General features: G+C 33.7%; 1 long non-coding RNA gene across 3 annotated transcripts in view; it reads left to right on the plus strand.

Annotated features, from left to right (window-relative positions):
• Window positions 1-24,330, plus strand: part of LOC143434611 (uncharacterized) — a 215,761-nt gene that overhangs the window by 61,349 nt on the left and 130,082 nt on the right. The window contains exons 3-5 of one of the 3 annotated variants that reach the window (XR_013104231.1): window positions 5,170-5,244; window positions 12,676-12,721; window positions 13,289-13,371. This is a non-coding gene — a long non-coding RNA (uncharacterized LOC143434611). The remainder of the gene's footprint in view (window positions 1-5,169; window positions 5,245-12,675; window positions 12,722-13,288; window positions 13,372-24,330) is intronic. The other 2 variants (XR_013104229.1, XR_013104230.1) reach the window with 2 other exon arrangements.

Consider the following 24,330-nt stretch of genomic DNA (forward strand, 5'->3'; position numbering starts at 1 on the left):
ATCTATCTATCTATCTAATCTATGTATCTATCATCTATCTATATGTAATCTATGTATCTATCATTATCTACCTATCATCTATCTATCATCTATCTATATCTACCTATCATGTATCTATCATCTATATGTGCCTATCTTTCCATCCACTCTCCCCTTTTTCCCTTACTCTTATCTGAAATATAGATAAAACAACATAAATATAATAAAAACAGACCTATTGATACAATGATATCAAGATTGAATACATAATTCTTTTGATTTGTCTAATATATAAACTTTTGTCAAATTTCTCACATTAGGAATGATCTTTAATATTTTGATATACTTAACTGACAAACCTATCATAAAATACTTCATCAATATAGTTATTACATCAGATTCATAGGTGAGTATGTACACTATATTATGTGAACTAATATAAGTATAGTTTCATTTTATTTTCAGAGTTTTGTTTGTCAAAACACTTATGACATGTTTTAAAATGATTCATTAGAGGCTAAATTAAAAGATTTCAGGATAAAAAGATTCATTAAAAAGAGTCAATTTTACAAGTGAATTATAGAATCCTTGTATTGGGAAACTTCTTAAACTTGGTACACATTGGCAGCTGTACAGGAACTGTAAAGACTTCCATTCTCAGAAGTCACCTTCTGGATATGAGAATAAGTTGTCAGCCCCACCATCAGACTGACACCAACAAAATTTATATCGATGAAATGTATCAAATGTATCTTTTGCTTTCCCATATCCAGCTGAATTTCAGACTCAGTTTCACAACTCAAAAGAGGACACTAAACTGCCTTTTCTATTGTTAATTATAGCAAGAACATAGACTTAGCTGGAAGAAGATTCAGTAGACACAACATTGTCAATATCTTGCTTATACTGAGGCCCATAAGATGGAAGTAGAACTGATGGCAAGTGGACAACCCACTGAGTTTCTGCAGCACAGGAATTTAAACTAGCTTCTTATAACTGCCATAGAAAAGCACCATCCTCACTCTAGAAATGAGCATGGTACTCTTATTCTTCAAAAGTACTCTTATTGCCTTTTCAAACTCACACAACAGGAAGGAAGTAAATCCAGACTTTCATCCTCAAACAAAGCCTACTCAGTCAGCTGTGCAGTGATGTATTTGAGGTGATTTCCCATGAGCTGAAAGATTCTTCGAAGTCAATATTTTTTCAGTCATTTTATATTGTTTCCTCTCCCATTCCCATTATCTTTGATAATGCAAAATACATTATAATGGGTGTCGATAGTCTGAATGTATGCTTTGGTACTGGTCTGTAGCCATGAACTCTCTGTTAGGATAAATTGAAGATGAAATGGTAAAATTAAGGTTGAAAATATTTATTCTGTACTGTCTCAGAGAGGTACAGGCAGATGGTTTTTATTGTAATTATTATTTTGTAGTGCTGTGGATTAAACACTGCATTTTGTTTGAGCAACACAAATGCCTCACCACAGGAGAACATCCTGGTACACTCTGAAATCATAAAAAATGGTTAGACAGACAGACAGACAGACAGACAGACAGACAGACAGATAGAGAAACAACAAAGTAACTTTGTTCAAATAAGTTTTTAAAACTTTTTAAATAACATACTATCTTTAGATATTAAATATGTCTTAGAAATATTGAGATAAAATATCACTGAAATTTCCTTACCATAGGCGAATGTTGGCCATTATTTATTTCCAAGTATTCAGTGGATTTACAATAAGCATGAGTGAGAATAATTCTACTTTTAAGAAACAAATACAACCCCAAAGATTTTAGATAAAAATAAATAAATTCTACTATATTACAATAGTTTTAAGTAATACAGCAGAATATCAGAAAGTAAATGTACACATCATGAGTTAGGATATATCTTAAATCTCTTGCATCACCCCTCTCTTCTTCTGTGTCCCATCCACATGGTTTAAAGCATGGCTATAACAAATTTCAAGTTTACATGCTCTCCTGTCTTTTTAGGAGACACTCAATAAAACTTGCTTCGCCTCAACTTTCTGGGAAAAGAAATAATGTGAGTCAGAAATCCATACTTGGGAAGCATTGTGAAACAGAGGATAAAATCAACCAATAAAAACATCAGCACTCCCATTGTAGCAGAAAGTGAAGTCAAAAAGTGGGGAAGGCAATTCCCAGAAACGGAAGAATGGAATATGAACATAATAACTGTGTGCATTTATTTCATCAAGAATGGATTTTATTGGTCATTGGATGTAATTGTTAAGCCACTCAATTTTTATATTCACCATAAAACTTCAATATATAGACATGGAGTGAATTCCTTTATGAAGAGAAATAACTGGTTCATCTTAAAGTGTTGTTTCAAAGTTTCCTTAACAGACTTCAGAGCCTACTGTAATGGAGTATCTGAGATGCATTTTGCTAAAGATAATTAATCCTCTTCTTGCTTCTTCATGGAAGTCTCCAGAACAATGGTTATAATGATCAAACTTCATTTTCAGGAAATAGGCAAAAACTAATTGGGGTTTTATGAGTTTATTGAAGGCCAGTCAACCACCATTACTCCACTTCATTTTATTGTTGACTTTTCAGTACCTTGGCAACACAGAAGAAAATGAGATTCAACTTAGCCCCTTCTTAATGGCAAGAATTCAATATGCTAAGCCAATGAATGTACTGAACTGAATTTTGTGCAGAGAATATCCTTCCAAAATCCATATTGTTTGTATTTTGTCTGGGAAAGAAAATAACATTTAAAACTACTACTGAATGGCATGCCAATGCACAGTTGTAGAAACAGAAAACTGCAGAAATGCTTTGCCTGTGCTACTGTGTGGCTCGTGGCATGACTCTCCCTCTTGCTGGATGAGGACAGATTTTAAAAAAAAAAAAAATGTGCTGATTTGGGAAGCAGGTGCCATCATAGAGTTCCTGTGCCAGTCTCCACTGACCAACAATTAAAACTTTGATACTGTTGTTAACTCCTTGAAATCTCACAATGGTTTCACCAGAATTCTTTCACTCCTACCCTATTTTAAGATTTTCAACATTTAATCTTTAACTCACAACCAAATTTAATTTTGTTCTGCCTATTTGGAACACTGTGGTATCTGTATTGATCAGCAATATTCTGGGCCAGCAGTTAGTAAAATTAATATAATGTTCAAATAAAATATGATCACAGTCTAGAAAGCATGGGATTCTTACAACATTACTACTTGAGGCTGGAGAGATGGCTCAGTGTTTAAGAGCACCAGGCTGGATGCTCTTCAAAGACCCAGCCTTGATTCCCACTGCTTGCATGGCAGTTCACAATCACTTGCAATTCTGGGTCCAGGAGAACCAATGCTCCTTCCTGGTCTTTGTTGACAGCAAACACTCAAGTGATTAACAGACATACATGTAGGCAAAATACCATGCACATAACTATTTTTTATTGCATTCTACTAGCAGGCATTAGAATCACATGGGATGAGTTTTAGCGTTTCTGATGCAAAAGTCACTTAGCAGGTCAGTGTAATCAGAAGTCTTTGAAGGAAGATTTTGGTCTTTCATAACCTGAATGCATTATCAATTGATTCCCTTGAAGACTCAATTTTAAGGAACACTTTCTGAAGGATAGACATAATAGTTTAAACATCAGTACCACTGTTTCAGTGTGCCAAGAAGAATGTAGATGGCTACAATCTCACAAAATTCTGCAGGGTAATAACAGAGGAAACAAAAATGAAGGAAGACTCCAAGAGGAGTAAGAACCCAGAGAGCTAAAGCATGTGCCTGTGGCTTTTGCTCACCTGCTTGCTTAACGTGCCTTATATAGGACCTAGAGCCACAAGCTCAAGGGTGACACCATTCATAATTCCCATATCAACCACTAATTAATCAGATGTACTATATACTTTCACTGGCCTATCATTTTTTCTCCTTTTATTAAAATTGGTTTTTTTTCCACATGTAATGTATTGTGATTATGGTTTCTTCTCTTATGAAGTAGTTTCCAATGTTCAGATGCTGAAGTCTCAAGCAACTGAAAGTGTTTCTAACAAACTAGCTTCCAGTCTCAGATGAGCAAGTGATAAAATGATTTAGTGAGGTTTTGTTTCTGAAACTCTGCTTTCTTGGCCAGGAGTACAGTTTGTGATGGTCAGAAGGGCAATACTGGAAAGGTACTTCTCTAATATTTTCTTTGAGGCAGAAGCGGAACTTCTTGACATTTTTCATAATCTAAATTACTCCTGATATGATGGTGAGGGTTTCCAGCCAGTCTAGAGACAAACAATTGCTCTCACTGATGCCCCAGTCAATCTGCAACATTTCCCACTCTGTAATATCAGATAATTGCTTTACCAAAGACATATTCCATTAGAAGCCAGGAGTGATTCATTGGTGAACTATGATCGGTGTTCTTGGAAGTCTTGTAAAGGTGTTCCATGGGAAAGATCACAGAACTCAATGACCTGCCTTTCAAATGGAGGAAAGATACAACCTCATCTTTGGCAGCTAAAAGTCCAAAGATTATGTCATTTCCAAGGTCCTTCATGCTCTTGAGGACAGAGTTTGGACCTCCTGCTGTGTTGAAGCTGGCTTCCTGTGGTCCTCACCTTAGATCAGTTTCATTATACATTGTCACCTTCTCTGTTTGGTTGGAAGCTACTCAAAATGCTTATGACAAATTAAAAGAGTATGAGACTTTGCATTTGATAATAAATATCAAAGCCAAATCCACACTACTTCAACTAAGAGCACTTAGAGTCAAGCAAAGGAAAGAAAAGGGAGGCCATTTTTTTTTTCATAATTCTAAAGCTTAGAGGCGAATAACTGTTTAATACTTACCTGCTCTATTCTCATGAAATAAAAATAGAACTTGTACTCTAAAGTCCATTTTTCTCATTTTTATCAAGTACATAAATCTTCAAAGGTTAGACCTACAGTGTGTAAATACTATTGAAAATGACAATGCAGAGACCTTGCTTTCTCAGGATTGACCCTGAAGCCCCGAGGCATAATGGGAATTATATGTGCACATAGCATTTGCTTCTGTCCTTCTGTGAGAGGCTCTTTCATATCTGAACAATATTATGCTTTCACTTAAAAGTACAGATTCTATGTGCGGTAATATGTTGACTTTATTTTTGTGTTACACTGATGAAATCAGGTTTGTGTATAAGTATAAATTGTTTTTCTTCAGGCAACTATGTTGCTACATCTGCATCGAATTCCTACCAGGAACCAAAACTTTGCAAGACCATTTTGTGGTTTGAAGGTAAGTATAAAAGAATTGATGTTACTAAGTTCAGTTTGCCTTACTTTATATAGGAGCTAAAGATGACACATTTCTGGAACTGTTAAAATTTGTCATATTATAAATATATCTCTTAGCTCACCTAAAAACCTAATGAAACTGTAAATTCATTATAACTCTCATGCCCCGTAAGTGTAAATTATCTTCTGGAGGATAAAATTTGAATATGACAGAGAGATTATCTAGTTGTTTGTTCCTTGTTCTGTACCTTTGCTGAACCCATATACAAGGTGTGTCCTGTGCTATCCAAGCTTTATCTCAATTTATTGGCCTCAAATTAGCATTGGCTATTCATGAGACTAGATATAAGATACATTTGGAACAAATTCAGACTGATCCTAGTGTAAGAACTGAACTTTGGCTTTGCTTTGGGATGAAACTTCTATGTTTTGCTGCTACTTTTTTTTTCAAATTGTTTCTGTCTTTATTCTCTTTTTAACTTTTACTTTTATTATTTTAATTTATTAATTTTTATCTATGATTTTATGCATGTGTACCACATGCATGCCTGGTGCCCTAAAAGGACAGGTCACTGGAATTACAGTAATTCCAGGAGTGACAGATAGTTGTGAGCCACAATGTGTGGGCTGGGAAATGAATCTGTAGGCTTTGCAAGAGCAACAAGTGCTGTGAATAGCTGAGCCATCTTTCTATCCTGTGGTTTATTCCTTTTAATTAACATTTATTATTTTTTCCATTCTTTAAAATTTATTGTTTCAGCAGTTCATACAGAATATGTTTTTATGAAACCCACCACCACTCCCACCCCTCCATCTCTGAAGTATTTCCCCTTCTAAGTTTATGAGCTCTTCTTAATTCCACCCAGTGTACTTAGTGCCATCAGTGTATACAATGGGCATCCCTTGAAGCATGGACAGCCTATTATAAGGCACAGCCCTGAAGAAAACGGCCATTCTTCCTTCCTTAGCAAGCCTCAGTTATCAATAGTATTTCAGCTAAGTGTGGAACTTTATAAACCCCTCATCCATTCATGTTGAGATGTTGGCTGGATTGACAATACACATGTTTTCTGCTATGGTGAGTCCATGTCTGCAACAGCCCTGTAGGTTCTGGGAAATTTCTTATAGTCATCTTTATCTAATATTCTCTCTTACATTCTTTCTTTATGCTATTCTGCAATGGCATTCTTAAGGAGGCTGGGTGGCAGGAAGTATGATATAGATGTCCCATGTAAAGCTGAGCACACCACAGTATCTTATTGTCTGCATGCTGACTAGCTATAAATCTGTACTTCAGCTTTCGTAATTTACCTAATAGTGGTCATTACTTTTCCAATTTGTTGGTTCCATTTATGTTTTGTGTGTGTTTCTCTCTCTCCCTTTCTCTTTCTCTCTTTCTCTCCCATCCCTGTGTTTTTATGTGTGTGTGTATGTATGTATCTTCATTTTATGTTTACAACTCCAAAGTGAGTATTTTTTGTTGTTGTTTTACTTAAAAAATTACAAAACAGAATTAAGAATGCATATTAGTGGCATGGAGTTTGTTTATCATACCATGTATATTATCCTTGTAAAATCCCTACCACAGAAATTGAAACAGAGTGTTAAAGTAACTTGGGCAAGGGAATATGAATAAGTTAAAATAAGACTTGCACTAGAAAACTGAAGCTGAATTTACCATCTGAAATAAAAAGAGACAGCACTCTTAAACTAAACTGTTAATAAAAGTTCATTGTTTCAGCTTTTTAAATATTTTTATATCTACTTATATATTGTCTTTCTTTCTGAATAGTTTGTTTTTGATCAGAAAGATTTCTTAAAAGTCTAATGCACATGGACCTTGTACTTGTGTGGTGTTTGTTAGATGATCTTTTATAAAATGTTTGTTAATATCCCTGTCTTTAATTCCTATTAAAGATCCTGGGGTCACCTTCCTTTGTTTTGTTTGTTTGTTTGTTAGTTGTTGTTGTTGTTGTTTTGTTTTGTTTTAGATTTTGCTTCTTGTTTTGTTTTTCTTGTAGCTCCATGAAAGATCTGCTTCTTTCAGAATTGTGTACATGCTCATTCCTAGACGAGTTGTTCAATTTCCTCAAAGTAATAGCATTAGTAGCTGTTCCTAGGATTTCATTCTGTGTAAATCCCTGGTTCCATTGCTGCTGCTTCTTAGCACAGAAGTTCCTGAGTTCATGTCCTAGGAAAACAGCACGTTTCCACGTTGTAAAGTTAGCAATGAGACAAGAGAGTGAAAGGTGTGCCACTGGTTAAAACCATGCTGGACTGCAGCCACGTGCTCCATCTGCTCTCTGCATGGCAGAGTGAATTATTTTGTTTCTTCTACATACTCTAACCCCAAAGAACAACACCAGATACAGGACCACTTGTCATTGATGTAGAATTTCTGTCATTAATATTGGTAAAGGACTATAATATTAAATATAACTACATTTAATTGCTTTTGTAAGTATTCACAGTTTTCTGCTAAATACTTTTAAAATTTTTATTTATTTTTGTTATAAAATACTGGAGAGTATTGTAATTCTGCCATGTTTTTTGTTTTTTATTCTGTTGTTGATGATGTTGTTTTCAACTCCTAATTAGAGGTTATTGCTTTGGTGTGAACCATTATTCCTACAAATTGTGATGTCAAGGTTTAACATATGTTTATAAAATTTAGAACACAGGTGGTGATTGTCCTATGCATCTGGGGATGTGCCTAACATAGTCCTGTTTTCCTAAAACAATTATAGAACTTGTTCGGGTAGATAAGGTGGTGTTAAGTAATCCTTAAAGTGTAAAATAAAACTTAAGTTGCAGCTATTGGCTCCATGAAAAATGGATTCAATAAGTGTTCTTATCAAAGATGACAGAGAAGGTAGCCATCCCTAGCCATAATTTGAAAGGAAACTATGCTGTTTGCATACCAGATGGATGGCCCAGGCAAAGCTGGAGCTTCAGGAAGAAGGATCAGATATTGCCAGAGCAGAAACTAGCTGTTTGCCATGGAGCAAGGTATTAGATGGGCTGAAGAACATTGGATTAAAAACCCTCCAAGAGCTGAGACATAAACGCTAGAGTAGTATACTGTTTAGCTAAAGTGCTAAAAGAGAAATGTCATTTTTTATCCCCACTGTGACACCTAGAGCTCACTGTATGAAATCGCCCATGTTACTGACTCCTGTGGCCATATTGTATCTTCCCTTTGTGTTACTAAGGTATTACCCCTCCAACACATGGAATGCAGAATTTCTTTCCACTTAATTAGCCTTTGTTGCCTTTTAAATATTCTTATAAAAGAATAATGCTGTTAAAGTGTAGTTACTATTTTATTGTCAATCAACCATAATGTAATCCTTTCAAATAGCCATTTTATTATGCCAATTTGATTAGAACTCTGACCTTGTAATGGGAATGAGATTTATTTTGGTTATCACTAAGTGTGAACATAGTTTTTGAAAGATGATTTACAGCATTAAGTTTGACTGCTACTTAAAAGTGTGTGCTTAACCTCATCTGCACCAGAACTCTATTGGCTACAGGCAGATCCTGGGAGAGGGAGAGTGACTGACTTCAGTTGTGTATCCACCAATGACCTAACCAAGTTCCAATGTATAGTCCAGTGACCACACAGACAGCTCTGGTTAACCTAAATGGATCACAAAATAAACTCAAAGTCATGAACCTGGGAAAAGCACTGATAAAGAGTCGAGGGGGTTGATAGGACTAGAAGCGAGATAAGAACTGATGGGCACAAAGCATTTCATGGGAAGTATAAATTACTATTTTAGATTTAACTGTTAAATGGTGCTAATAGAAATTCTAAAAGTGAAAAATGAATTATATAGATGAATGGGTTGCTGTATGATTTATGTGGATAAATTCATTTTATGAGATACAAACTGAAAGTACTATACTGAGTATAATGACTTAAAGGGATGGTTACTATATGCCTTGCAATTTGAAAATTGTCCCAAATGGCACTCTACATTATCCATACCTCTTTATTTTTTATTAGCATAAATCACTGGATGCCAAATATGAGAGCATGGGATATTGATGTTCTTATTTAAATGATGATTAACATTACTTGTATGGAGCACATTTTGATTACTCTCTCCCCCATTTAGTTTATCTTCCCATCCCTATCAAAGACTTCTCTTCTCTACCACTTGTGTATGTCACAAACATCGTTTATTATAAACAGTCATATTAATGTAATGAACCTTTGTAAAAATTAATGTAGTCATTCAGACACTCACTGACTTCCAGATATTAACACATCTAAAACCAAAACTAACACATCTAAAACCAAAACATGAGTGTTAAAGCCAAGCAATGCACCAGGGATGTACTCAATAAAAACGACTTTAGAGCCTTACATCACACAAGAATGTACTCTTGTGTGAGTTACACTTGATTCTTTTAAAGATACTTATTGGATCATGATTATAAGTCAAGATCTGAGGTATCCTTAGGAACATAGATTAATAATGTAATAGTATTCCTACCTCAACATTATGTTGCACATTAAGAACAATAAACAGAAAAATATACTGATATATACCTATACTATTATAGTAATATGCATGTGGCTGGAGACACATGGAGACATGAACTAGACCTATATTTTTTTCAAAGGAAGAGAGTAGTTTATTCTGAGTCAAATGAGTCACCATGACTTGGGAATATAGGCTTAGCTGCCGAAATGGCATAGACCATTATGGATGTGTTCACATGGATTTTTGTAGTCACAAAATGATAAAGTTTTAAATCGAGATATTTACCAAATACATTAGTGGAAACATCAGGTATGCAGTTTACAGTGAAGCAGGGAGTTATACATGTTATCTGATGGTATCCTTTTTTTTTTTTTTTTGTCTGCTGAAAACACCTTCTCACATGGCTAGAGTCATGGATGAGCAGTTAAGAGCAATGACTGCTCTTGCAGAGAACTTAAGTGGGTTTCCAGAATCCATGTCAGGCAGCTTACAACCCAGCTCCAAGGGATCTGACTCCTCTATCAGTCCTGCATGTACACTGCACTTACATGTACAAACTCACATGCTGACATATACACATATACACAATTTAAAATGAAAAGAAATTGAAAAAAAACATGTCTTCACTCCAGTATATTTCCTGATAGTTGGAGGATGTGAGGTCAGATCCAGGCAGGCAATTAATGTCTATTGAGGTGATTAAAGACAATACAGAACAACATGGTTCTGGGGCTGCATTTCAACTTTCCACAGTCATGATGTTCTAATCATGCAGCGCTGGAAAACTTTTAAGGTACGTATGGCATTTTTTTTTCCTGAGAAATTCAATTCACCATACCTCATGCTTGGTGAGATTCACCATACCTCCTCCTGGGTAAGTGGCACATTTTTTACATGCAGAGACTAAATGCTATTTATATCCCAAAGCACTAGGAGGGCTCATACTTAGATTATTATATAGATCAGCTGAGTAGACAGCAGAGCAGAACTTATGAGAAATTACTGTTAACCACTAGAGAGCAGCTCCTGGGTCATATCAGCATTAGCCCTTATGACCTACCACCTTTATCTGATGTAATATTTAGATAGGCATGCAAATGTTTATTATATCTAAAGTTAAAATCAAGAGCGCACCCAAAAGCAGAGCCCAAAGAACTAAAGGTTTGTGTCTCTTGTTTATTTTCTCAAAGAACCAGCTCTTGTTTTTGTTGATCCTTTGAATTGTTTTATTTGTTTCTTCCTAATTAATTTCAGCCCTGATTTTTGATTGTTTCCTGCCTTTACTCCTCTTTGCTGTGCTTTTTTCTTTTTCTTTCTTTCTTTTTTTTTTTTAGAGCTTTCAGGTGTACTTTTAAATTTCTGGTATGAAAACATTTTAATTTTTTATGGAGGCACTTAGTACTATGAACTTTACTCGTAGTGCTGCTTTCACTGTGTTCCACTAATTTGGGTGTGCTGTGCCTTCATTTTCTTTGAATTCTAGAAAGCCTTTAATTCTTCCATTATTTCTTCCCTCATCCAGAGTTCATTGAGTAGATTGTTGTTCAATTTCTATGAGTGTGTAGGCTTTTCAGTATTTCTGTTGTTGTTTATTCCAGCTTTATTTCATGGTGCTCTGATAAGATACAAGATGATTCAATATTCTTGTATTTGTGGAGGTTTGCTTTGTGACTGACTATGTGGTCACATGAAGAAGGATTTTTGAAGTGCTGAGAAGATTCTTTCGTTGTTGGGTGAAATATTCTAAAGTTATCTGTTAGGTACATTTGATTCATAATGTCTGTTAGTTTCAATATTTCTGTGTTTAGATTTGTCTGGATTACCCGTTATTTGGTGAGAGTAGAGTGTTCAAGTTTCCCACTATTAATTTGTGGGTCTTGATGTGCGATTTAAGCCTCAACAATGTTTCTTTAAAAACTTTCAGTGCCCTTGTATTTGGGGCATAGATGTTCAGAATTGAGATATCATCTTGGTAGATTTTTCCTTTCATATGTGCAAGTGTCCTACCCTGTCTCCTTTGATTAATTTAGGTTGAAAGTTTATTTTATTAGATATTAGAATGGCTACTCCAGCTTGCTTCTTGGGTTCATTTGCTTGGAAAATTTTTCAAGCCCTTTACTTTGAGGTAATGTCCTTCTTTGTTGCTGAAGTAGGTTTCTTGTATGAAACAATATGATTCCTGTTTTTGCATCCACACTGTTAGCCTGTGTTTTTTTTATTGGGGAATTGATTTGAGTCCATTGATGTTGAGAGATTTTAATGACCAGCGATTTCTATTTCCTGTTACATTGACATTGGTGGTGGTGGTGGTAGTGTGTGTGTGTGTGTGTGTGTGTGTGTGTGTGTGTATGTATGCTTCCACGGTTTTTGCTGGCACAGCATATTTTAAGAATGGAAATCAAGTACTTCACATTCTAAAAGTACACAAAACTAAGAAGATGTCAGTATATGTGCTAATTAAAATGCCATGGCTAATCTTTGAGAAAACTTTCTATTGTAAAGATAATAATAAAATGTACATTGTATCTTATACATACCTAATTATTATTTATATAAACAGATGTCTTAGAAAGAAAAGCTGAAAACCAAATGATGTTCAAAATATTCATTTCAAACTCAAAATAGCTTACTCTATTTTTCACATTAAAATATGTTAATGAAGCTGTAGTTGAATGAAATTTTCTAAGTACTCTGTCTGAATCATAATGAAAAGATATTATTAAGAATCAATTAAGCTTCATAATATCTGATATAAATTCCAGAAGAGTAGACTTTCTTTACAAATGTAAGTTAACACTGGTCCATTTTTAATGTGAAAAGTTGAATACAATCTTAATATAAAAATTTTAATAGAACTCCCTTTACAAATTGAGCTACCTGAAGATTTAGTATGTTTCCTAGTTTATGCACTAACATATTTTTTGCTATTTTGTTAGAAGTTTGTTGCCATAATTATTTCCACCAAAATGATATTGGACCATGGTGAGTATCGATAAGTTTAAAAAAGAAGTACGTGCACTTTATCCTAGTTTTTAATTATTATCATGCGTATGGAGAAATATAAAAGGCATTGCATATATATTTACACATTTTCCTTTTTGTTTTGGGATACTAAGACTCATTTGATCTTAAATCTTCAAAACAGCCAGAATAATAAAAAAAATGTTTATTTTTTAGTGGAAACACATAATTTAATATTATGTTGAATGGAACTCTAAAGATAAAATATTTATATTTAAAATTATCTAATGCTCAATGATACCAGCTGTAAATGATTAAATATTGACAGTTTATTCTTTTGGTGTTGATGAGCAAGTCTGGAGAGATAGCATAATCGAATTAAAAGATTATTGGCTTTTATTTCTCTCCTATCAATTGTAATAATCACTAGCAAATTGAAGTCTACCTCTTTTTTCATTTGTGACTTGATACCAAATTCCTCAAAGGAATCAGTTTCTTAAACAGACCAGGAAGATAGATAATAAAAAGTATCATTTAAATGATTACGTAGAAAGGGACCAGCTTTTACATTCTGCCCTTTTTATGCAGATTACCCTGAGACTCAAGACCACGGACCTGCCCATCTACAGGCATTGAAGCTCAATCCTGCATGATTGGCCTCAAGGTGAGAGGTACTGCTTTATTTTAAGTTATTTCAGTGTAATAAATGGTACATTTGTAAAACTGGATTCTTGTCTGGACATAGCTTTGAAGAATCACAGTTCACTCATTGAACACATTGGTACTGTTGTTCTTCTCTCTCCCTCACATCTGATTTCTCATATACATATGGAGCTTTTCTGAAGAAGTAAACAACTCCTTCCCTATTACAGTTAACCATGAATTCTCTTAAAAAAATGGAAATTTTTACTGTCCAGTAGATTCAGCTATAACATCAATTTAGCATTTATGATTAGCACACATAAAATTCTACGCTTGGTTTATGTACTCCAAAATGTTTTGTGTCTTCAAACACCAAGAAAGTAAGGTGTATTCATGATAGTCGTCTTATTTCTGTTGAGTCATAATTTGCTATTATCCCCTGCAGTTATCAAAACTTATTTAAAGTAGCTTATGCAGTCAGTGGATTCTTCAGTTGTACACAGAACCCACAGACTTAAATCCACATATTCTGTCCTTTCTATATTTCAAATACTGCGTCAGTACAGATGAATTTCTAATAATCAGCATGTTTTTGAGATGTTGCCTGATAAATGAAAAAAAATTTTAGATGTCAGTGATGCATTGAATCTTATCTTTCTGTGACTTCTATATCACTGTACCGTTGAAACTACCCTCCTCTTAAAATTGCTGCCATGCAATGTGATAGTTATTTCTTTTCCAGGAACATTATTATAGTTTACGTTTGGTAAGACTTAGAAAAATTAATATTGAAAGATACACCACATCATTGCCATTTCTAAATCCTCTTGTCTTTCTCATGTACATTGGAAAAGGCAGGTAGTCATGCCAAAAGGAATGTCAACTGAGAAAAATTATATATATGAGCTTTGGCCTAAAACATCTCCTTGATGGAGCCATACATGTGCTTATTCTTGGAATATAAAAATGACTTATTCATGTGGAATTTGGAAATAACATCCCAGTTGAAACCTGCGGATCATATCAGCTATTAATCAGCTCTCTAATGTCTATGAAATAGTGAAAGAAGCTCCCTGCAAGCACTTTGAAGTTTTCTCTTATCTTTCGCTGATTAAGTGAATGGGTAAAATTAAAAGTTTGATTTTTGAATTCTAGCTGTGTAAGTTCAAATGGAATTCACCAGCATCTGAACAATGGTGAGCATTTGGGAGGCTTCACAACATTACTAGGTATGCTCAGCTAAGGGGAAAGGGAGATTATTCTCTGATAATTACTGAGTTAGAAAGCTACTTCGTCATTTTCCTAGGTCTTAATGTATGCTCTTATGTGAGGAGGAAGAAAATCCAGAAATAAGAGCATAGATTTTTTTATAAGAAGAAAAACATAAGCATAAAGCCTAAAACATGATTTATTACATAGATGGCTGTCACTGTTCAGTGATGGAGAGCCAGAGTGAGTAAGTAGTCTGAGACTGAGCTGGGGTTGTTCAAATAGATATAGACCTTACCGATAATAAAAGAAAATGTTAGGATCAACCAACATCAATTCACTGTGTCAGTAATTTATACAAAGTACTTGATCCAAAGCTTATGGTTCTCAACCCTGACAATACACTGTAAGTTTTCAAAATATGTTTGTTTTATGCAAAGGAAAATCAAGCTAGAAGGTCCATCTTGAAATCAATGTGTCTTCCTGACACAAACATATTTTTTCATTACTTCTATTAGTGCCTACTCTTTCTGAAGGTTTCAAAGTTCAGATAATGTAACAGTTTATACAGAAGCATCAAAGCCTCCAGACACAGGCATAATCATTACCTTTGTTGCTACAGGAAAGCAAACAGAAATGTTTCCAAGAGAACCTGTGGTGAAACACCAATGCAAATAATCAGAAAATACAGTATTACCATCTAGCTACTGAACTGTAATCAGAATTCTTCAGAACTGTGATCTCTCTCTCTCTCTCTCTCTTTCTTTCTCTCTTCTTTTACTTGAGTGAAAGTATCTGGAGAATGTGCCAGATAAAGGACACAGAGCTGAAAACTGTTCACAGCAAAGGGGGATGCACATTGGTCAAAAGTTCCTATCTCAAAACACTCTTCAGTATCAAATATCTGGAGAAGTTTCCAGATCTGACTAGAAGTGTATAAACAATGCAGAGGCAAGAGGAGCATGGCGAAAGACACCTGACTGATGAAATCAAAAACAGATACAGACTCAAATTACTGAAAATATGAGAATATCTTTACTCAGCAAGTTACATGAGAAGAACAGCAATGAAGGAAAGAAAGAGGATGGAAGAGAGGGAAGGAGCAGAGGTAGAGGTGAAAAAGAATGTTAAGAGAGTCAAGAATGGCTGTAAATATAAAGTATACAATTTGATTATGATCAAAGAAATGAATAGATGGGGACTTTACTGGTTGTACACATTGCTTTGGTAGAATGACCATTTCACACATGGATATTTTTCCTGTTTCTCTGCAATTACTGTTTTTATTCCATTGATTTATTTACTCACTTTACATCCTAAAAGCAGCTTCCCCTCTCCTCTCAGTTGTTCCTCACATAGCCCCTCCCCCAACCTCTTTCTCCTTCTCTGAGAAGGGCAGGCTCCAGCTGGTTAAAGACCCACCCTGGCTCATCAAGTCATCCAGGACTAGCTCATCCTCTCCCATTGAAGCCAGACAAGACAGTCCAGGGGATCAGGATCCACAGGCAGGCAACAGAGTCATAGACAGCCCCTGCTCCAATTATTGGGGGAGCTGAATGGAGACCATATATGCTCTTTGGTTGGTGGTTTGGTGTTTGTAAGTTCCCAAGGGTCCAGGTAAGTTGACTTTGTTGGTCTTTCTGTGGAGTTCTTATCTCTTTCAGGTCCCTCAATCCTTCCTCCTACTCTTCCACAAGACTCCCCAAGCTCTGTCTAATGTTTGGCCATGGGTCTCTCTGCATGTGCTTTAGCCAACTGATGGTTAAAGCCTCTCAGAGGACAGTTTAGCTAGGCTCCTGTCTGAAAGCAAAACAGAGTATCTTTAATAGTGTTAAGGATTTGTTCTTGCCCATGAGATGGGTCTCAGTTTGGGCCAGCCATTGGTTGGCCATTCCCTCAGTCTCTTCTGTATCTTTGTCCCTGCAGTTATTGTTGGCAGGACAAATTTTGGGTCAAAGGTTTTGTGAGTGAGTTGGTGCCTTAATCCCTCCACTGCACATCCTGCCTAGCTACAGGAGGTAGCAGATACAACCACATTATTCATGTGATTTTCCCTTCAAGATCTAGAAATTATAGAGTACATGGTCCAGCTATATCACTCTTAGGCACACATCCCAGAGACTTTATGTGCTACTACAAAGATACTTGTTCAACCATGTTTATTGCCTCTCTATTCACAATGACTAAGAAACTGAAGCCATAAAGATGTCTGTCAACTGATAATTGGATGACAAAATGTTTTACATTTACACAATGGGGCAAAATTCAGTTGTTAAGTAAGCGAACTCAACTGCATCTTGGAGGTTCTTTGTTTCACAATGTTATGTCAGGGTTGGTTTGTTTGTGGGTTTTTTATTTTTTTTTTCCTGAAAGGTTCTTTGCATATACATTGTGACTTCCAGTTTTGTGTTTGTTTATTTTGTCCTATTCCAGTTGGGTTGTTTTCTGTTCTATCTTATTGTATTGTATTATTATCCCTTAGATACCTGTTTATTTTCTAAGGAAAGACAGAAAGGGAGTGGTGGAGTTGGGGAAAAACAGAAATTGAGGGTGGAGTAAAACTAGAATATATTGTATTAAAATGATTTTCAGTAAAATGTAAAACAGAAGTTTATCTGAATGTTGTTTCAATGTAAGAATAGTCCTGTGGTCATTGTATTTAAATTAATCTTTTCTAGAAATATGTAATAAAATATCTGTTGATGAAATGTTATAGTATCTGAAGGTAAAGAAATTCCGTGAGGGAATCAAGCAAATGGAGACAGTTTGTGACACTATTCTGTCAAATATTGTGAATTGAATATCTCTATATCAAAAAGTCAATATCAAAAAGTCAAATAAAAACTTTGTTTATAGGTAATATGTAATTTTAAAATGAAAGCATCAGTTACTTTAAAAATAATACTACCACAACTAAATGAATAGATAAAAAACTAAATTGACTTGAGAATTTACAAATAATTTTCTGACAGTACTTAATTTGGGCCAAAATTGTTCTACAGGGTATTTATTGATCTATTAATGTTATATCTTTATATATCTTGCACTTTATTTTGTTAATGTTTTATTGAAGAGCACCATAAGTATGTGCTTCTGCATTCTCTATTATATATTTTATGGTTTTTATGTATGGCTAGCTATATTATTCTGATGGAATCAAATTTTCAAAATAAGTATACAACATTTTTGGAACAGAGATGAAAGAAAACTAAACATCCAACAATTTGTGAAATTCTGTCCAAAAACCTGTAGTTCAAGTTTGTCTTTTAGGGCAAACATCTATTGATGGTTTGAGTTTGTAACGTGAAGTGTCGGGATCTAAAAATCAAAATCATAAAGTGTTTAGTATATGATTTAAGAATCCAAAGTTCACAGTAAAATATAATAATAGTAGATTACTCCACAAGATGGCATTCATGGTTAATAGTTGATATCATTAGTGAATCACAATTTATAATATTGACACTATAAAAACACAACAGAAAGGTGTATTATATATATATATATATGATTTAAATTTCTATATTTTATAATTATACATATTCCCTAAAGATTATGCCTTATTCACTAGTGAATGATAAGTATCACAGAATTTAGAAAATGTGTTCTATGCAGTAACAGTCAGTAGTTTCTTGCTCTTGACTCTACATAATGCTTAAAAGTTGTGATAAAACCATTCCTAGGAAAGGAGTAAATTCTATCTTTGATGATAATATGAAGCAAGGCAAATCTAAATGTGAACTTGTCTTTAAAATAGGATGTGGTAGTACTTCTTGACACTAATATTCACCAGATAAGATGATCTTTTATTAGAAAATAAGACTTACAGTACAAAATATTCAACATTTGTTCTTTGAACTTGTATATGAGGCCATCAAGTTGACAAAAACTGTACTGATAAAACGAACTGATAAATAGAAAACACATGTCTATATCAGTTGATAGGTATCATCAGATGTACATTATGTTTAATGAAATTAAATAATAGCTTATATTTGATATAAACATAATTTATTTGACAATTTTAGGGTATTGAGCAATATGCTGAATCATAATTGTTCCTACAAATAAAGCAATATGAAGTATTTTCAAACACTGTACATAATAATCAAATGGCAAACTTGAGCTTGTGGGAAGAAACCAGTATGTTCAGGAACACATGAATAGAAATGGATAAATTGAAGAACAAAGAACAAATATGTCTGACATCCCTGTGAAACATGGAAAAACACCGAGATGTTTTATATATAATTTCAGTTCATGGAAGATAAGGATGAGAGGAAGAAGAAAAGGAAGATATATTCCAAGAAATGTTACTTCAAAATTTTACAAACAAGTATAAAGACCCAAGGATATTCATAAGGCCCAAGAAAATAAACATGAGACAAACTCATCTAAGCTTGATGAAACTGCTGAAAAAATTTAAGTTTTAGAATTACTAAAGAGATAGAAAAACAAGAAATAGCTTTTGTTTTGGACAAATAAAGCCTGGAATTAATGGAAAATTAATTAATAGAAAGAATAAAAAGTTATAAATGTGATATAATCATATCTTCAAATGATTAAGGTATAACCAGAACTATTAATAAAAGAATTTATCCTCATTCATTAAGATTTCTAAACTTAACAAAAATATGCTTCCTTAAACAGATAAAAGGTAAGAGGATTTGCATCTAGTAAAACTACACAGACCAAAATACTAATAATACTCCTTCAAGCATGAAGGGAATAATGTAAAATGAGTAATAGGAATTAAGAAAAATCAGAAATAAGAGTATATATTCCAATGACTTTATACACTTTCAAAAATATATTTATTATCTTTAAAAGCTAATAGAGGCAAAGTGGAGGGGGTGAGGGGAGATGGGATAGGGGGGAGGGATGCAGGGGAGTTGGTAAAGTGTGGGAAGCCATGGCAAGGCCTTACTTTTGGCAAACACTCACCCTTGGCTCTCCTATCTACAACTCTTCTTTCTGCTTACCTTCCATGGTTCACTTGTCAGTTCTCAGAACGTCAAACAAGGTCTCATAGCAACCCACCTTAGTAACCCTTCCTCTTGATCTCTAGATTTAGACAACATCCTGTTAGATAGATGTTTTTAGAACCCCTGGTAATGTAAGAATAACTTACATTTAAGTTATTGTAAGAATAACTTAGACCCCGCAGCTGCAACTAGGTTCCTCTACCTTCAAAACCCTCATTTCTTTCCTACCCCTCCCCGTATCCTGTTTTCAGAGTATATAACCTGTGTGAACAATAAAAATTTTGTCGGCTTGATCAGACTTCTTGACTTGCTGTGCCTCCTTATTTTTTCACACACCTCAGTCCTCTCCACAGGGTCTAAGGGTCCCACTTGATTGTCCAGCTGGCCTGGACAGTAGAGGGGTAAGTGGGACTGGGGAATATCATTTGAAATGTAAACGGATAAACTGATTAATTAAAAAAAAAAGCTCTTTGAAATATAAATGACCATAGGTAGTAAACATATTAACATATATAATAAGATTTTGGTACCAAAATATGATGTATAAGAAATAAAAGCGAAGAAAAATGAAAATGGGATATTTGTAGGGGTCTTGCATTATATGCCAAAGAAGACTGACTGCTTATGAGGATAAAATATGCCAAATGCAAATAACAATAGTTGTGTAGTAAAGACTTAAAAAGTATTATTTTATAATTTTATATTTAATTATATATTATATTGTATATGCATTATGCATATACAATACATACAAATTCATGTGAATGACTATATGTACAACTACATATATAATTCTTAAATAATGTTTTTTCTCTTGTTTTGACAATGCTATTCATAAAAACCAAAGACTAAGACAATTCAAATACTTGTCTTGATAAACCTACTTTTGATTGGTTGGTCAGAGAAGTCCACATGAGTTCCAAAACAATTTAGGTTACTGTCATTGCCATTGATGTCCCCCACATGTTGAAAGTAAAGAACTATCACTGAAGACATCACACTCTTAGCACCCGGGACTCAAGTTACTGGAATTTTATCTAGCCTAAACACACTGTGCAAGCCAGAAAGGGAAATTTTCATAGCATTACACAGCCATGGTAGTATAACTCATAGCCATAGACATCATGGCAAGATATCTTTAAAGGTAAAATTGTGGCACTCGCATATTGGCAGTAACCAATAACCATGTAAGTGGACTTTAAACTCATTCTAGGAAAGAATGCCTAGAAACCTATCAAACTATCATGTGTTAGTAAGGTCAAGGACTTTAGATGAAACCCTGTTACCAGCTATTTTATGTTTTTATAAGATAAAGATAAAATTAAGAAAAATGTAGCATTACCTATAATTAAAGAAGTCATATCTGTTAGTAAGTTTGCCAGTTAATCAAGGACTATCACCACTGAAATGTCAATGCAACAGACTACAGACTTTCACAATATATTTATTTTAATTTTCAATCTAAAACTGAGGAAAATATTAAAAATCAACAATTATATTTAAGGATTTCATAATCATCAATAACTATTAAGTAGAAAAATCAATAAGAGCACTTTTGAAGACTTGATATATATTTGATATAACTGATAACAAAACCATCCACCCAACCCAAAAGACATATTCTTATCAAGTCAACTGTTTAACATCTTCTAAGAATGCTAAGGAGTCAATAGTTCCAGAGACATTGTGAATATTAACAGAAAAATACTTAGATATTGGCAAGTCAAAATTAGCAACATGTAAAAAATGATCAAATGAAATAAAGACATGAAAACAAAAACAATAAATTATAGTTTCCCCTAACTAAAATTGTTGTTGAAAGGACTTGTATGTTTTTTAAATCATGCTGAATGAAGTAACCCAGGCTCCAAAAGTGACATATGGCTTGTATTTTTTTTACATGTAGATGTTAGCTTTTAAGCCTTTGATGGGCATGCTGCAATCCATATAACCACAGATTTAAATAAATCTGTAAAGATCTAGGATGGAGGGCAGAATCTCATAGAGAGTGGAAATTAGAGTACAAAGTTGGGGAGACACAAGGCTAGACCGGAACAGGAGAATTAAACAGGGAGGAGAGAGAAGAGGTAGAAAAAGAAAATACATGCATGAGAATTAACACTAGGTTATATTGAGGAGTCATTTGTAAACCTACTGATTCTTTAGAATACATACAAATATTAAAGAAATATATGTGCAGTCACCAAACAGCTGGGGAGACAAAGCTCCAAGTAGACATTGTTAACCACTGAGTGAAGTTTCCAGTGCCAGTAATGGGTTACATCAATTTGAGTTGTTAGGCAAAGAAGCCCCATGAACATGCCCAAACAACTCAGATTTTTGCCACGGCTGTTGGTTAGTACTTACAAATTGATGGTAAGGCCCTATTTCATTTTAATTATTATGTTAGGTTATTTAACAACATTTATTATCTATTATCAGTTTAAAAATCAGTAAGTAAAATTCTTTTTGTTTTAGTAGAAAATTTTAAGATTATTTAACTGTTTGATGTCTCTGTATGCATAGCTAAGAAATATTATCACGAGTTCAAAAGAACTTGTAGAGTTTGAAATTGTTGATGCATTTTAATAAACTCTTTATAATCTTTATAATTAGGTTTGTTTATAGTTTTTAGAATGCACTGTTGGAATCTGTGTGAGATTTTGTGTAATATAAACTGGCCCTTCCTATCAATTGTAAATTTGCATAGCCTGTATTTTTATCCACAAAACTAGCTAAAGAATAATCATGACTTCCATGTATTAAATCTTAAACACCAACCAGGTAAACTGGATTGATTATAACTAACTTATAATGCATATAGACAACAATCATATTATAAAACGTTATTCTTAGTTTTCTTTTTATATGTCATAATAATCTGAAGCATGTAGCAAAATGATTTCTCTTGAAACACAGAAACTAAAACTATTATTTTAAAATTCTTGTTTATTTGGTTTTTTATTTATTTATTTATTTATTTAATTTTTTCCTTTTATTGAAAATAGAATTTTTTTGTCACATAATATATTCTGATTTTTGATTCCCCTACTTCTGCTCTTCCCATTTTCCCACCACCAGCCCAATCCAGATCCATACCCTTTCTGTCTCTCATTAGAAAACAAATGTATTTATAAAGTGAATAATAAAATTAGATAAACAAAAAATAATATTTTGGAATAAAACAAAACAAAACAAACAGAAGGAAAAGAGCCCAAGAGAAGGCACAACAAATATACTGACCAAGAAAAAGTGTAAAAATTAATGTGAAACTTCACAATTCCCATTTCAAATGTCAGTTCTATCTGGATATAACTTCCTTTAATTGTATAGAGACTTTGGGTATGAATTTTTAAGAATGTATTGCTGATATATCTTACAATCTCCAAAGTGATAAATGGTATATATCCTGTGTTCTCAAGTAATTTGATAATTATTTTTTACCTGTTACATACTTAAAATAAGGACATGAGAAATACATTGGTTAAAAAATGAAAACAATAAATAAATAAATATTTTTCCATAGATTTCTAGTTATTATTTTGTATTGAATAATTTACTTAATATCTAGTAATAGTTTACAAGTGGACTTAGATGTTTTCCAAAAATATTTTCAAAATGTATTCCAAATAAGTTTTAGCAAAAAGAGTAGTTTATGTAATTAATGTTTAACTTCTAATTTGTTATAATTTTAAAGATACAAATACCAAGATAAGAAAGGAGTATAGTCATTACAAAATTACTGGACCACACAATTCTTTGTAAAATGCAGATTTATTAACAACATGCTCCATTTCATAGCTATGATTTTTCAGTTATGTACAGCAATTCAATAATAAATATAATTCTCAATTTAAGTAGCTAAAAGAATTCTTAGATATAACATAGAGTAAAAAAGGCTAAAAAACTAGGTCTCAATATATACACTTTTTAAATTCCAATCAGAGATAAAAATTTTCACCAAACAGTTTTCATGATGCACCTTACGTATGAATCAGAGTGAATTTCTGCCTTCAACAACAATTTCTGAAACAATTGCAGTCCACGCCCCTTGTGACATTGGATACTAAATGACAGTCAGTAACCTCCAAGAAAATTGTCATGAGATGCAGTGCAGCCAAGAAAAAGAATAGGGGCAGAGAAGAGAAAATCTCTTGTCAGTGCTTTCCAGAAGTTATGTCATGGCCAGAATTCCTGAGTATGAAACTTTAAAATGAATGGAATACAACACAATCAGGCGGGACAAAGAAGGCGGGGGAGGGGGACCTGAGAAAAGGAAAACAATATTTACAATGGAAGAAGTGCATGAGTCAGAAAGCAGTTCTGTTTGAATTTTATTATTTTAAAATAACATAAGGTAATTTAAATATGGTATATTTACACTGTTTTCTTTTCCTGTTTTGGTACAGACATCGTTGTTGAGAATGTAATTATGTAAAAACTCTAAGGAATCATTATTCTCTTTATCTTCCTGTTAATAAATTTCACCTCACCATAAAAGAATAAATATCCCATGGGTTTGATTATTGTAGTGTCTGTGTGTAGCATGTACATAAATTTAGCAATGTAACATATATAAAAATAACATATTACTGTCTTGGAGAAAACTAGTGCAAGTATATTAGTTCAACATAAATGTTATTTTCTTGTGGTAAGAATGCCACCTAAGTTTCTTTCTTTCCATTAGTTACTCAATAAATTCTTTTTAGTATGTACCACAGCCTAGAGTTTCTAAAATTAGTTAGTCTGTACTGCTAGATCAATAATATATTTTATTAAGTTAAACTTTTTTCT

This window comes from Arvicanthis niloticus, chromosome 16 (genome assembly GCF_011762505.2).
Source record: "Arvicanthis niloticus isolate mArvNil1 chromosome 16, mArvNil1.pat.X, whole genome shotgun sequence".
NCBI lineage: Eukaryota > Metazoa > Chordata > Mammalia > Rodentia > Muridae > Arvicanthis > Arvicanthis niloticus.